The following is a 12,670-nucleotide window of genomic DNA, read 5'->3' as shown; positions in this document are numbered from 1 at the left end:
ACCTTGCAAAGGTGAGAATATGAGAAAAAAGACTTTTACCTCTGGAAACTCAATGCAGTTGGGGGAGGACTGGAAACAGCCAGAGAGGAGTTAGAAAAGGAACATATTTCTGACCATGTTCGGGTTGTCTTATTAATTTTCAAATCTCTAGTGCCTAGCACACAACTATAGGTCAGTAAAAGTTTACTGAATTTGCTAACTCGGAAAAGCACAAAAGGTTAAGTAAAAACTTCCAAATTCCAAAGAAGAGTATTTCTTCAAACTGTTTTCTGCAGGTCAATATTCGCAAAATAGTAGAAGACTAATGTAAATATTTCCAAATTAATTTAAAAATACCATGACAACTCAGATAACTGATTTTGTTCATTAAAACATCTAAGATATTCAAATATGGTTTATGTTGCATAACATTTTATTTTCTGATAAATTACAGATACAAATATACAAGCAACTCTTCTGAAGTGACTCATGGAAAACTAAAATTCTTCAACCTGATGCAATGGTTGTAGCATTTTTGTGTGTGTCATAAACACCTTTGGTAGCCTAATGAAGCCTATGGACTCCAGAATAATGATTGTAAATGCATAAAATTAAATTCATAGAACTATAAAAGAAAGAAGAAATCACACAATCCCAAAGAAAACCAATTATATTAAAATTCAGTTCTACCCACAAGACCACAGTTCTAATCATGGATCCCAGTTTAAGAACTCCTGATAGAAGATATGGGTTAACCTAGAAAAGCAAAGAACACATACTTTTTGCCAAAATATTCTACATACGTAGTATTCCTATTATTAAAAATAAAACTCATAATAACTTGCCAAGATTAGGATTTTATATAAAGTTATTTAATATTTAAATAACTTGAAAATGTTATGTGGTAGAATGTGTTGCTTCATTTGTAGCTCCTGTTATGAGCATATACTGTAATGCAAAATTTTCCAAAATCATTGCATCTGTACAAAATGAGTAATAATATACTAACTCTACATTTGTATCATCTCTAATTTCTAGTTAGCTCTTCAAAGAAGACATAAACTATCACATTCCTCCCTTAATCCAAGAGCTCGTAAGCAACAGGAGGCTAGACTGACAATCTTTTGGGCCCTAGCACACTCTGCATTCAAAATACTTCCAGATGCAATATACGAATTACCTTGCTGTAGGTTGTCTTCGGGGTCTTTAATTAAGAAATATCTTATGGTTAAAGCTGTCAAATGACAAGATGTGCTAAGTATTTTAGTAACTAAATGTCTCGGTAGGATTGCTTAATCTATCACTTTAAAGGTTTCAAACATATTTTTGGAAAATTGTAGGAGAAAGCAACATCCTCTCTACAATGGTAGTGAGTGAGCTCCAAACAGTTCCAGCAAGGAAAATAACTCTGATTTTGACTTTTAAATATGTACATCACCTTAAACTAGATCAGAGTTTTCATATTTTAACTTTGTCCTGCTAAAAACTTCTGAACCAAATGATTCCAAAATTGTATCTCTTGATTCTACACACTTTGAACATTTGACACTAAATAATATAAACTGATCTTGAATCACAGTACTTACCAACTCTAATAATTTCTTGATTTTTTTTCCCCTAAAGAAAAAAATAAACTAGGTGGAAAAGAGTGCCCCTCTCCCATTAAAATAGCTATCTTTTTAAAAACTACTTTATGTATCTTCTAGAAAAAATATTAATGAATTGATTATTAGTATCAAGTTCCGTGAATAATTTAAAGTCTATAAACATTTATAAATTACTGTTTTCAAAAATTAATAGGGAAAAAGCAAGGTCTATTCTTGCTCACTTATTTTTTACACTGTAGGAAAAAAATACACATAACTACAAGTCGGTTTAATTTGTGAACAAATTTAAATAAATCACTTTCATGGTTTATCACCAGTAATCATAAACCTAGTCAAATTGTCCAAAGAGCTCATTTTAAAATCCTCTAAAATGTAAAATAAAAACAAAGTTTGTTTTTCCAGGCTACAATTAACATCTACCTACAGTGATTTCGTCTATTTGGAATTCTTAGGACGATGGCAGACAAGTCATATATTACTTTCACAAAATAAGTTTTGTTTGTTGTTTAATTTCTCTTTGACAGGGCAAAGGATCTTTGCAGAGACCATCATCATGGAACTGAAGAGAAAATAAAACTAGCCATTATCAATTTAGACAAAATCCATTTCAATCTGAATTTTGGTAAGCACTTGCTACTCTTTTTAAATACTGAGAATTAGCAATGCTTTTCTTTAGAGGCCGGAACTAAAAGCGAATCAGACCCTAACTACAAAGAACTTCCTAAGTTTACTGTTAAACATCCTTTAAAAATAGCTTTGACGATTCCTAGCAAAAAATTTATATATGTGTGTATATACATATATATGTTTTTTTTCCAGATAAAGAAACATTTGGCAAACTCTGCTGTCTGACAAAGCTTTCCAGTAAGTACATTTTGCAAACGTTAATCAGACTTTGCATTGATAAAGCAAACTTTGTAGCGGGATAACAAATCCTCAGAATATGCTCAGGCTGCAGGCTCTGGAAACCCTCCCTCCAACACCTGTGCAAGTACTGCTTGTTCTCCAGTGGTGTTTAAGATACTTCCGCAAACGATCCAGAAGTGACAGTTTAGACGCTAAACTTGAACTTTGCAAATTACACCTAGAAATCGCCAGCCCAAAGATTCTCACGGATCCAGCCATCTCTTGTCTCCCAAGAGGACCACTGGACCAAGCGAACCCCATTTAAAGAGCGGCTGCTGGGGGCAGGCAGGGGCTGGGCGGTGAGGGTCCTAAACCCGACGCACGGAGCGACCCCGCGGGACTCGGGTCCTGCCCCGGCCGCCCCTAAACGCAGCGGCGCGAACGGCCACGACCCGGTCAGCGCGGCACCTCCTCCCGACTCGCGCGCCTCGCGCCGGGCCAGGGGCGTCCCCGCCGGGCGGCCAGGGGGCTGAGGGTTGCGGGCCCGCGGGCGCCGGAACACGGCCGCGAGCCCCGAGTCCGCCCCAGAAGTGAAGGGCTCCGGGGGGCGCGGTGCTGGAACGAGGGTCTCGCCGTCAGGCCCAAGGGGGGTCTCACGTCTTGGACCTTCATCCTGGGGAGGGTTCCGGAGACTCACCTGCGCTCTGCCCTCTCGGCCAGGGGAGCGCGCGGTCCAGGTGGAGAAGTCAGGCCTTCCACTCCCACAGGGCTCCCTCCCGCTGGCCCGGGGCCGACACCAGGCTGCCACGCCGAAGCTCATCGGGAACTGGAGCAGAGGCGCCCAGGCTCCGCCGCCCAGAGCGCGACCCGGCGCACGGAGCATGCGCACACGCCCGACTCCCAGGGACCAGTGAGGACCGTGACACCTGGTATTTCTTAATGGTGTAACTTAACTTGTCCTTCTAGTTACTGTATTTTCTGTTAGGTGAAACCCCTAGGTCTGTCTGATTATATTCAGGTTATATACTTTAGGTAATTCAGCAAAGCCTCGCGCCTGCCCCGCCCCGCCCCGCCCCTCAGCGCTGGCCCCGCCCCCGCGCGCGATTTCAGGCTTCGGGACCTGCGGAACTGTATTCCCGCGGGGGTTCGATGGGGCACGCGATCCAGGAGCCTTGCTCCGAGGCGCGAGATCCCGCGAGAGCAGGAGCCTGGTGGTTTTTCTCCTGGCGGGAGCGGAGCGCTGGGTCTGGCGGTGGGAGCAAGGTGGCTGCAGGTAGGGCTGTGTGGTGTCGTAGACGGAAGGAGGGGACAGTTCCTCAGGCGGAGGTGATTGTTTCGGAGCTCCCGGTCATTTATTCGTAATTTTCTAAGCTCGAATGCGGATCCACCGAGAACTGAGCTGTAGGTTAGGTGGTGTTACCTGAGAGAAAACAGGTGTCGTCTGCCATGGAAACCCCGTGCCGGTACGCAGTTCCCTACAGCTGTCTGTCCCTGAGTCACGACACTGTTTGTAGTTAAGTGGCTTCCATTGGCAGGAATGTGTGGTCCCCAACTGGTTGTTTTGTGACTACTAATAAAATGAAAGCTTTAATAAACGTGTTGACCCGGTTAATGGTTAATTGTGGTAAGAAAAATTTGGCTGCCTCCTTACCATGTTTTCGAACAGGTTTTAAATTACGAGTTATTGCTTAGGAATTAGGCTAAACTCGGTTGCGTAATAAATTGTTTCTTAGGAATACTAGAAGATAAACCCACTGCCATCTTTAGTATCAAAAGTTCCTCTCAATAAATAAGGTTCTGGAACTCATCCCAAAGATGGTGCAGGTAGAATATACAGGTTACAAAAATTAAGCTCGTAGGTAACACTAGAAGTTTATTTTGAAGAAATATTTTAGGTCGAAATGGGTGAACGGTGCTTGAGACTGAATCAAAGATAATTTACTGAGCATTTACTGTGTTCCTTTTAGTGAATTAGGCACTGAAGGGAATACATTGAGATTTAAGACATGATTCCTGCCTTCAAGAAATTTAAAACTTTTGGGGGAGGAGGGAAAAAAACTCTCCATTTAAAAAATAGTAACAATAACGACACCGTTAACGCTCCCCATGGCTTCTCTAGTGCCACTGTCTGCTGGTTCTGCAGCTGCCTGCCTGGTGCACTTGAAACATTGTTCCCCACTCCGTGTGCCCTCTGTGTTCCCAAGCTCTCCATTTCGGTGTTGTCGATTATCCACCTCTCCTTGAGCACTCTCCCGCCCCCATCATGGACTTACCTACCAGGGACTCCCAAATGTATAGCTTCAGGTTAGACTCTTTTAAGCAACAGCATCTTCATCTGGATTTCACACAGTTACCTTAAATATGTCTCAAATTGACATTGGCATGTTTATCAGTCCCTACTCCTGACGCTGTGTCTCTCCCCATCTATATGTGACCTGGCCCATGTTCATTCCCTGTCTCAAATCTTAGCACCCATTACCCAAGTCAGAAATCCATGAGTACCCCTATATTACATTTCCTTCATTTCCTCTATCCTAATACCAAATTCTCTTGACTCTTACCTGCTTAAGTATCTCTCAAATCCACCCATCTTTTGGATCTCCACTTTCACTGTTGTAGTCCATCAAGTAATCACCATCATCTCCTAACTCATCTCCCTTGGACTGTTGCAATAGCCTCTGCTTATTTCCCACTCCTACCCAGCCTCCATTCTATTAATGATTTTTCTAACATGAAGATGTGATCGCAATATTCCTCTGCCAAGGTTTTGTCAGGCACTCCCAGTGGACCCCCTCATGATCTGGCCCCAGACTGTTGACCTAACCTACCGTTCTTGTCCATTTGCTCCACACTAGCCATAGCGAGCTCCTTGCTCTTCCATGTTTTAATTGGTTTCTCTCAAGATCCTTCAGGTCTCAGTTGAATACTTATCTCCTCCGGGGAACCCTTTATAACTTTCTAAGACAGACTTGCTCTTCCTCCACCTTCGTAGACTTATTTCTCATAACAATTATGTTGCACTGTAATTCTTGTTTTGCAAATGGAACCGGCAGAGCAACCCCCACCTCCACTCTTGAAAAAAAAAAATAATATGAGCTATGGGTAATAAAGACTCATGCTTTCTCTCTTCCTCATTTAGAAATTACAGAAGCATGCCCATGCAGTTCACCCTGCTCAAGGATTCGACTGAACGCTGACTGCACTTTCGGCCAGTTCTTGGCATACTCTAAGTACTGAGTTTTAAATGACAGATTTATAATACGTCACAAGTTAAGTGCCATGAGGTCATCTGAAGCAAACATGAAAAAAAAGCAAAACTGACATTGCCTTGCATATTAGGACAGGAGTTGCTCCCAGATAACTGGCTAGGAATGTCATGACATAGGTTTTAAATGTATTGCCTCTGAGAATTACTATTTGTCCTTGAGGGCTGTGTGTGTGTTGATTCAACTGTCAGTTATTGGGTAGGCGCAAACTTAGGAAGAAGGATCTCTACGGCTCACACCGATGTGAGATCATGAGAGAGTAGGCCTGGAGCACCGAGGACCCGCTTATGTGGTTCAGCCGAGGCCTAGCCAAAGGTTTCATCACGCTTACACACATAACTCAGACCTTGGGGCTGGACCCGCCCTATCGCTGATGACTGCTAGGGTAATAGTGATCTGTCCTGGGGAGCTGTGACCCAATAGTTCCTGGAGGTGATCAGCAGTTGAAGGTGTGGCAAACTGTGACTGAGCTGGGTGGGGAAAAGTGACATGAGGCACAGAGAAGAAGTAGCTGAGTGGCTGACTCAGGATTGGACACTAGACAAACTCTTTGTTCCCTAAATGTATTAAGGAAACAAGGAGGGCCAAAATATTTTATTTCCTTACTAACTAAGCTCCTAGAGAGCAGGGACCATTGCCATATTTCCAGAGCATAGCATTGTGCCTGGCTCAGGTACTGAACCCTACATGCTCAGTGGATAGAGTGAAAAATTGGACGTTTTATTGATTTTTTAGAGAAGAGAGACGTCTGTGCTGACATGAATTGTTGGGGAGGGCTTCTGTGGGAGATCAAGGGTGAGCTTCAGCTTGGAAGGGTCATAGGTAGGCATATTTGAAGGCACTGAGGAAGATGCATAACTACATCAAGAGCAAGGTTTTAGAAACTAATGAACAAGGCCCTTGCAGGGCTATAATGGGAAGCCTTTGCAAGTTCTTGAACAAGGTGATTAGTTTGGAATTACATACAGAAGGTTTGTAGGGGAGATTGTAGCAAGGCAAGAAAATGACCTAAACCAGTACAGTTCCAGAGAAGTGTCCAGGCTGTGACTTGAGGATGAGGTCACCAGAACAATGCAGTCACCATCAACTACTCCCTCCTTGACAGACTCACATCCCGACTGTTGTGACTCCATCCTCTGCTGGCTTTGTTCCAACCTCATTGGCCGCTCCTTTTCCATCTGCTTTTCTCTTACACTTTCAATCTACTTTTATCTTGTAAATGGTGATGCGCTTCAGTGCCAGGCCCTGGAATCTCATTTATCCTCATAGATTTCAATCTGTTTCCCACACAGGAGCCAAATTAGTCCATTTAACCCATTGCCCGTTTAGGAAAAAAAAGTGCAGCTCTGGCAGCATTAATTTAATTTTACAGAAACATGCTCTTTGAGGCTGAAGCAAATCCAACTGGTTTTCAATGTGAAAATAAAATACAAAAACTGTTGTTTGAGTTATTTTGAAACAGAACTTGTCTCATCCTAATGTAACAGAAATGTATACGATCAGTATTTAATAATTTTTTATGTGGTAAATTTCAAAGCACGGAACAACACAAAGTGGAACATCTAGGATTTGACATTTTCAGACATCGAGAATTACTATATTTTGTAAATAGAAAACCACTACTAAAAACAATGCTGTAAATAGAATGATGTCATTTGTTTCCAAAGACTATCGATACACTAGAGCGATGCAAAAAATAATAATAAAAGTGAGATATTTCATGGCAATCTTTGGGGGTAAGATCAGGACTGTAATCCACAAATTATCTCGGGATAAATGCTGCAGCCGCAAGTGCTGCCAGCTAGTATTCTCAGGGCAAATGAGAAATGGGTTAAAATGTAGACATATTATTCCCCAACTTGAAATTATTCAGTGACTTACCACCTACATAAAATAAAATCCAAATGTCTGCCAAGGCCTACAGACCCTGAATGAGCTGCCCTTACGTCCCTAACAGCATCTCATGCTATTCAGGGCTTTGCATTCTTCATTCTATCCCTATGCCTAGAACAGTGGTTCCCAACTGGGGGTGATTTTGTCTTCTAGGGGATGTCTGGCAATGGCCAAAGTCATTTCTGGTTTCCCAGCTGGGGATGAGGGGTGAGAGGTAGACACTGCTTTTGGTATCCAGTGGGTTGAAGCCAAGGAAGCTGCTAAACATCCTGCAATGGACAGGACAGTCCCTCACAACAAAAGAGTTTTACATTTTATGGTCCAAAGTGTCAACAGTGAGAAACCTTGGTCTACAATACTCAGGCACACCCCTGAATCTCCTCGTGGTGGACTCCGTTCATCCTCCACACCTCAGTTTTAAGTTCACCTTTTTAAGAAAGCCATCCTAGAATTCCCTGCTTATCTCTATCACAGTGTCCTGTTAATTTACCTCATATCATTCATCACAACCTGTGACTGGTTTGCTTATTTATTTGCTTACTTATTGTCGTTCTCACATGAAGCAAACTACACGAAGGGCCTGTCTGTCTTGATCACCGTTCTGTAAAGTCGGCTACAGTGGCACAGAGTAGGCATCAATAAAGAGTTGTTTACCACCTGAATTAGTATCTGCAGTAAGACACTGAATGGAAACTTAACAAAAAGACTTTCTTTTATGCTTTTTCTTTTTTCCTGTAAGATTGAAATACACAGTTACCAAGAGAGCAGAGTGAAGACGCCTGGAATTAAGCTGTCACGACCAGTAGTGTTTCCTGGGAGGCTGCGGCCTGCTCTCAGAATCCAGATGCGCTCCACGAACACCCTGTTGTCCTGAGTAGCTTCTCACAGTCAGAACCAGATGCAGGATAATATTATGGCCAAATCGACAACAGTCTGTGAGGTGCTAAATATCAGAAAGAAAAGAAAGAGGTAAGAGAGAACAGTACCAAAAAATGAGATAAAATTATAGTATTGTTAATCAAGTGATAGAAGGTTAGAAAACCTAATTTTTTAATACGTGCATATCTGAAAAAAACTTTCAAAAAATGCGTTTGGAAGTGTCTAGTTAAGACACGTTTTGATTCTTTCAATTAAGGAAGTTATCTATTGTGGACATATATGCTTCATCTTTTTCTGCTTTTGGTAATAGATACAGACCACTTAACCACAGGGTGGGCATAATCTGAGTCGGGCATTTCACTCCTCTCTGGCTGAAATGATTGGTTTGGGGGTGATTCAGGCTAACCAGAATCCTTTCCAAGGAGTTTTCGAATGAGAACTTGCAGGAAAGATCCCTTTTTTCTCTGATCGCAAAGTTGTAAAGATGTGAACTCAGCTGCTTGTAGCTATGTGCTTTGCTATTGAGTGTAGCTGGTCTAAAAGAATAATGCAAGATGGGGGGAGAGAGGGAGAGAGAGTCCCTGAAGGTCCTCTGCCCTCTTACAAAGTAGGAATTCAGGAGCACTGGACTCCTCACAGCTAGGCAGCATGACGTTTTGTTGAACATCAGAAGATCAGATTCAATATCCATGGCATCTTAACCCACTCTTCCTCAGCTGTACGTCCCCATCTTTCTAAGCGTCTGCTATACCAGAGTCAACATTTGCTAGTTAACCATACTTAGTGGTTTAACCAGTAGCCTCCTTAATTTTTGCTGACATAGAGTCAGCTTAGGCTATTTCATTACCTTCATAGGTTATTTCACTTTGAAACATTCTAATTTTCTTATCTGTAAAGTTGGGATGAGAAATAATACTTATATATGATGTCTTTTGATAATGCCCCAGATAAAAGCATCTGTAAAGTCCTACACTGTGTTATTAGGGTCGTTAGTGCTGTTATTATGATTGCCAATATTGTTGTCATCAATGCTAATATGATGCTTTAAGAACCTGTATATTGTTTTCCTTGCTGTAGTATGTATTTTATAACAATCTCAAAGGTGCAGGAGGCTCTAGATGTCATCTGGTCCAGCTTCCCACTCACTGGAGGATCACCCTCTCCAGTGGTTGTCCAGCCTCTGTTCAGATATGGTGACAGAAGTAGAAAACTTCATGCTTTGTGGGGCAGCCTATTCCTTGTTAAAACTTTTTTAACTGTTGAGAAATTTTTATCACAATGAGCTGAAATCCACCTCTCAGTAATTACCACACACTGGTCTTATTACTGTCCTTCGTGGCCACAGAAGTCTCTAGTCTCTTTTCTATAAGACTGTTTAACTTGAAAACATTTTTTTCATGTTTCCCAGCTAAATACACTCAGTTCTCTCAATTTTTGAAGACCTGGTAAATGTTAAACTAATCAACTCAACTTCACCTCATCTAACAATTTAAAGTAAATTCTAAAAAAAAAATAAAATGAAATAAAGTCAATTCTAGCATATAATATAAAATGGTCAGATATAAATAAGAGAATGAATTGTGGCTATAGGAAATTAAAATACAACTAGAACATTAAGAATGAGAACAAAAGAACAGGAATATGCATGATCCTGTAGCTTCAACTTGTTTGACTCTGAAGTAAAATCAAAAGTGGATATGATATTGAAGTTATCAGCAACAGGAAACATTTTTCTGTCATCATCTGAAACGCCTTTTCCCGCCTGTGGGCCTTCATCGAAGGCGGCCATTATCCATGTACACTGATGGTAGACTGGTCAGCGTGCCCATGGAAAATGCGATAACAGGCTGCATTTGCCATCCACGAAACTGGATCCACAATGCACTTTTGTTGTCAGCTTCTGAAGAAATGTGGCACCCAAAAATAAAAACAGGTTTTTACAATTACTCTGATTATAGTTTGGGGAAATTACACCCTCCCTTGGTTCAGACACTGTGTTTTTATCATGACAGTTTAAGTAAGATTGATTTAACTTATTTTGCAAGTATGTCACTTTGTTAGTCAAAGGAAGTTCATGTTCAAAAACTGAATTTTTTTATTTGATTATTTTGTTTTTATGAATTGGTATTAAGCCAGGTTTCCCAAATCTTAACGACATCATTTTTTTAGGCATAAATGTTTTACTGCCTCAGAACACAAGCAGTTTCATCATCATCTGTTTCTTTCATTTCTTTAAGACATCCTATTAGGTTTTGAAGTTTTAGTCTACATCTTACATGAGATTCACTATTCTTCCTAGATTTTTGTGTTGTCGGCTTATTACCTTCTTTGTCTTCAGCTGAATCATTGAGGAAGATGTTGAAGTAGGCTGGATTCCTGATGTTCAGCTCCAGCTGTGGCCAAAGTTAACCTGAATGGCAGCATTAAAACTGTTTAGAAAGCCAAGAAGAGACCATGTGTGAGAGCAACATGGTATCATAAAAAGCATGGCCTTTAGACCTGGGCAGACCTAGGTTCAAACCCTGACTTTACCATTTACTCTTTGTGTGTGGTCCTGAGCTGTTACTAACCTCTCTAAACCTCAGTGTCCTCATCTGTATGTATCAGGGGACCCTAGCAGATCCCTAACCCGATAGCTGTTAACAAGGTTAGTAGGTTGCCAACCAGCCCCTTGTGGGGATTTATTCCTATGTTTTTTTGGCAGGAGGGGGGAGCAATGTTTTGTAATCTGAGAGAAAGAGTAGTAGAATTGCTGGTGTTCAGAAGCAACCTGATAGGATAGAAAAAGCACTGGACAGAGAATCATGAAACTCTTCTTAACAAGTAGCCGTGTGGTTGTGGGCTGGTCAGTTCACTTCTTCTAACCTCTCTTTCCTAATTCATAAATGAAAGGAGTGGACCACATGCTTCTGAGTGCTAAAGATTTGAAGTTCAGGGTCTGTTCCCAGTTGTTATTTAATTCCAAACTACGTGCCAAGAACTAAGTGCTTTAATGCAGATTATTTTTACTTAACTTTCCCAACAACCCTAAAATATTAATATCTAGCTATTATTAATATGTAATATTTATAGACAGTGAAAGTGAGGTACCTAGCGTGGTGTCTGCACAGAAGAGGCACTCAATAAATGTAAGCTGAATGACTAAAGAAAAGAACATATATCAGTTCTTTCCAGTCACAGCCATGGAAATACAGCAAGTAGGTAGAAATGAGTGAAGGCCATCTATACTCTACTAATAGATCCAGAAGTAAAGGCCAGAAATAGCTAGAGGTTTTGTCTTTAAGCCATTCACTAGGATTTCTATTCATAAATATCTCTTTAATGTTTTTATAAAACAAGTTTCATAAAAGGTTTTATAGAAACGATTCTTCAGACTCTTAGAGACGGAAAGGACGTCAGACTGGTTCGTTAAAATCCCTCACTGTGCGGACAGGGAGCCTTATACTCAGGGAGGCGGTTTCCAAGCTCTGCTGGGCACTGCTGGAGCCGGGGCCACGTCCACTTCCCAAATGCTGGGGAGCGGCCTGGCGTCGGATACTGTCCCGGGAACATTCTGAGTTTCACGAGAGACAGTGCTGTTAAAGTGCATGGAATTCCTTCAGTATCCAGGCGTTGGCACCTTTGTACCCTTCTGAGAGTCGACGGAAGGGGACCGCGGGAAGAAGTCAGGAGTGTTTCACAATGCAGGTTGTCTCTTTCTGGATTGTGATGTCATAGAAGTCCTTTATGAAAAACACTATAGTGTTTGGAAATTTACCAAGTTTATTTCCCACCCCTCAGGAACCTGACAGATCTGTCCCTGTGATATGTATCCACCCCTCAGGAACCTGACAGATCTGTCCCTGTGACATGTATGCGCACACACACACACACACAACTGTGTCGCGCGTGCACGCACACACACACACACACACACACAAAACTGTGCGTCTGTACTAACTGGTTTTTAAGTAGTTCTTTAAAAAATACGATAGTAAAATAACACTCTGTCTTTGCTCATAGCACACTGGCTGAGGTACCGATCCCAAAGGAAGCTACCCTGGAGAGCGTGTTCTTTTGAAGATGACAGAAACTTCCAGGGCACTTGTGTTTTCACGGTAAACTTCCTTGCTGGAATTCACAGTCAAAAGAAAAGAGGAAAATAAGGCTTTTTTTATACAGTAATAAAATTGTTGGAAAATATTTGGTGATAGAAAAACT

General features: G+C 41.4%; 1 protein-coding gene and 1 long non-coding RNA gene across 9 annotated transcripts in view; one reads left to right on the top strand and one right to left on the bottom strand.

Moving 5' to 3' along the window:
* USP53 (ubiquitin specific peptidase 53) overlaps positions 1 to 3,349 on the bottom strand; it is a 42,860-nt gene extending 39,511 nt beyond the window's left edge. Inside the window, exon 1 of the mRNA XM_006917740.3 lies at positions 3,130 to 3,349. The gene's annotated coding sequence lies outside the window, so the exon portion shown is untranslated. The remainder of the gene's footprint in view (positions 1 to 3,129) is intronic.
* Positions 3,350 to 3,555: 206 nt separating this feature from the next.
* The window catches only part of LOC107196095, a 69,171-nt gene continuing 60,056 nt past the window's right edge, over positions 3,556 to 12,670 (top strand). For all 8 annotated transcript variants that reach the window (XR_001517416.2, XR_003048058.1, XR_003048059.1 and 5 more), the window contains exons 1-3: positions 3,556 to 3,705; positions 8,331 to 8,560; positions 12,473 to 12,567. This is a non-coding gene — a long non-coding RNA (uncharacterized LOC107196095). The remainder of the gene's footprint in view (positions 3,706 to 8,330; positions 8,561 to 12,472; positions 12,568 to 12,670) is intronic.

This window comes from Pteropus alecto, unplaced genomic scaffold, assembly GCF_000325575.1.
Source record: "Pteropus alecto unplaced genomic scaffold, ASM32557v1 scaffold17, whole genome shotgun sequence".
Classification (NCBI taxonomy): domain Eukaryota; kingdom Metazoa; phylum Chordata; class Mammalia; order Chiroptera; family Pteropodidae; genus Pteropus; species Pteropus alecto.
This window is presented reverse-complemented; position numbering and strand designations above follow the sequence as displayed.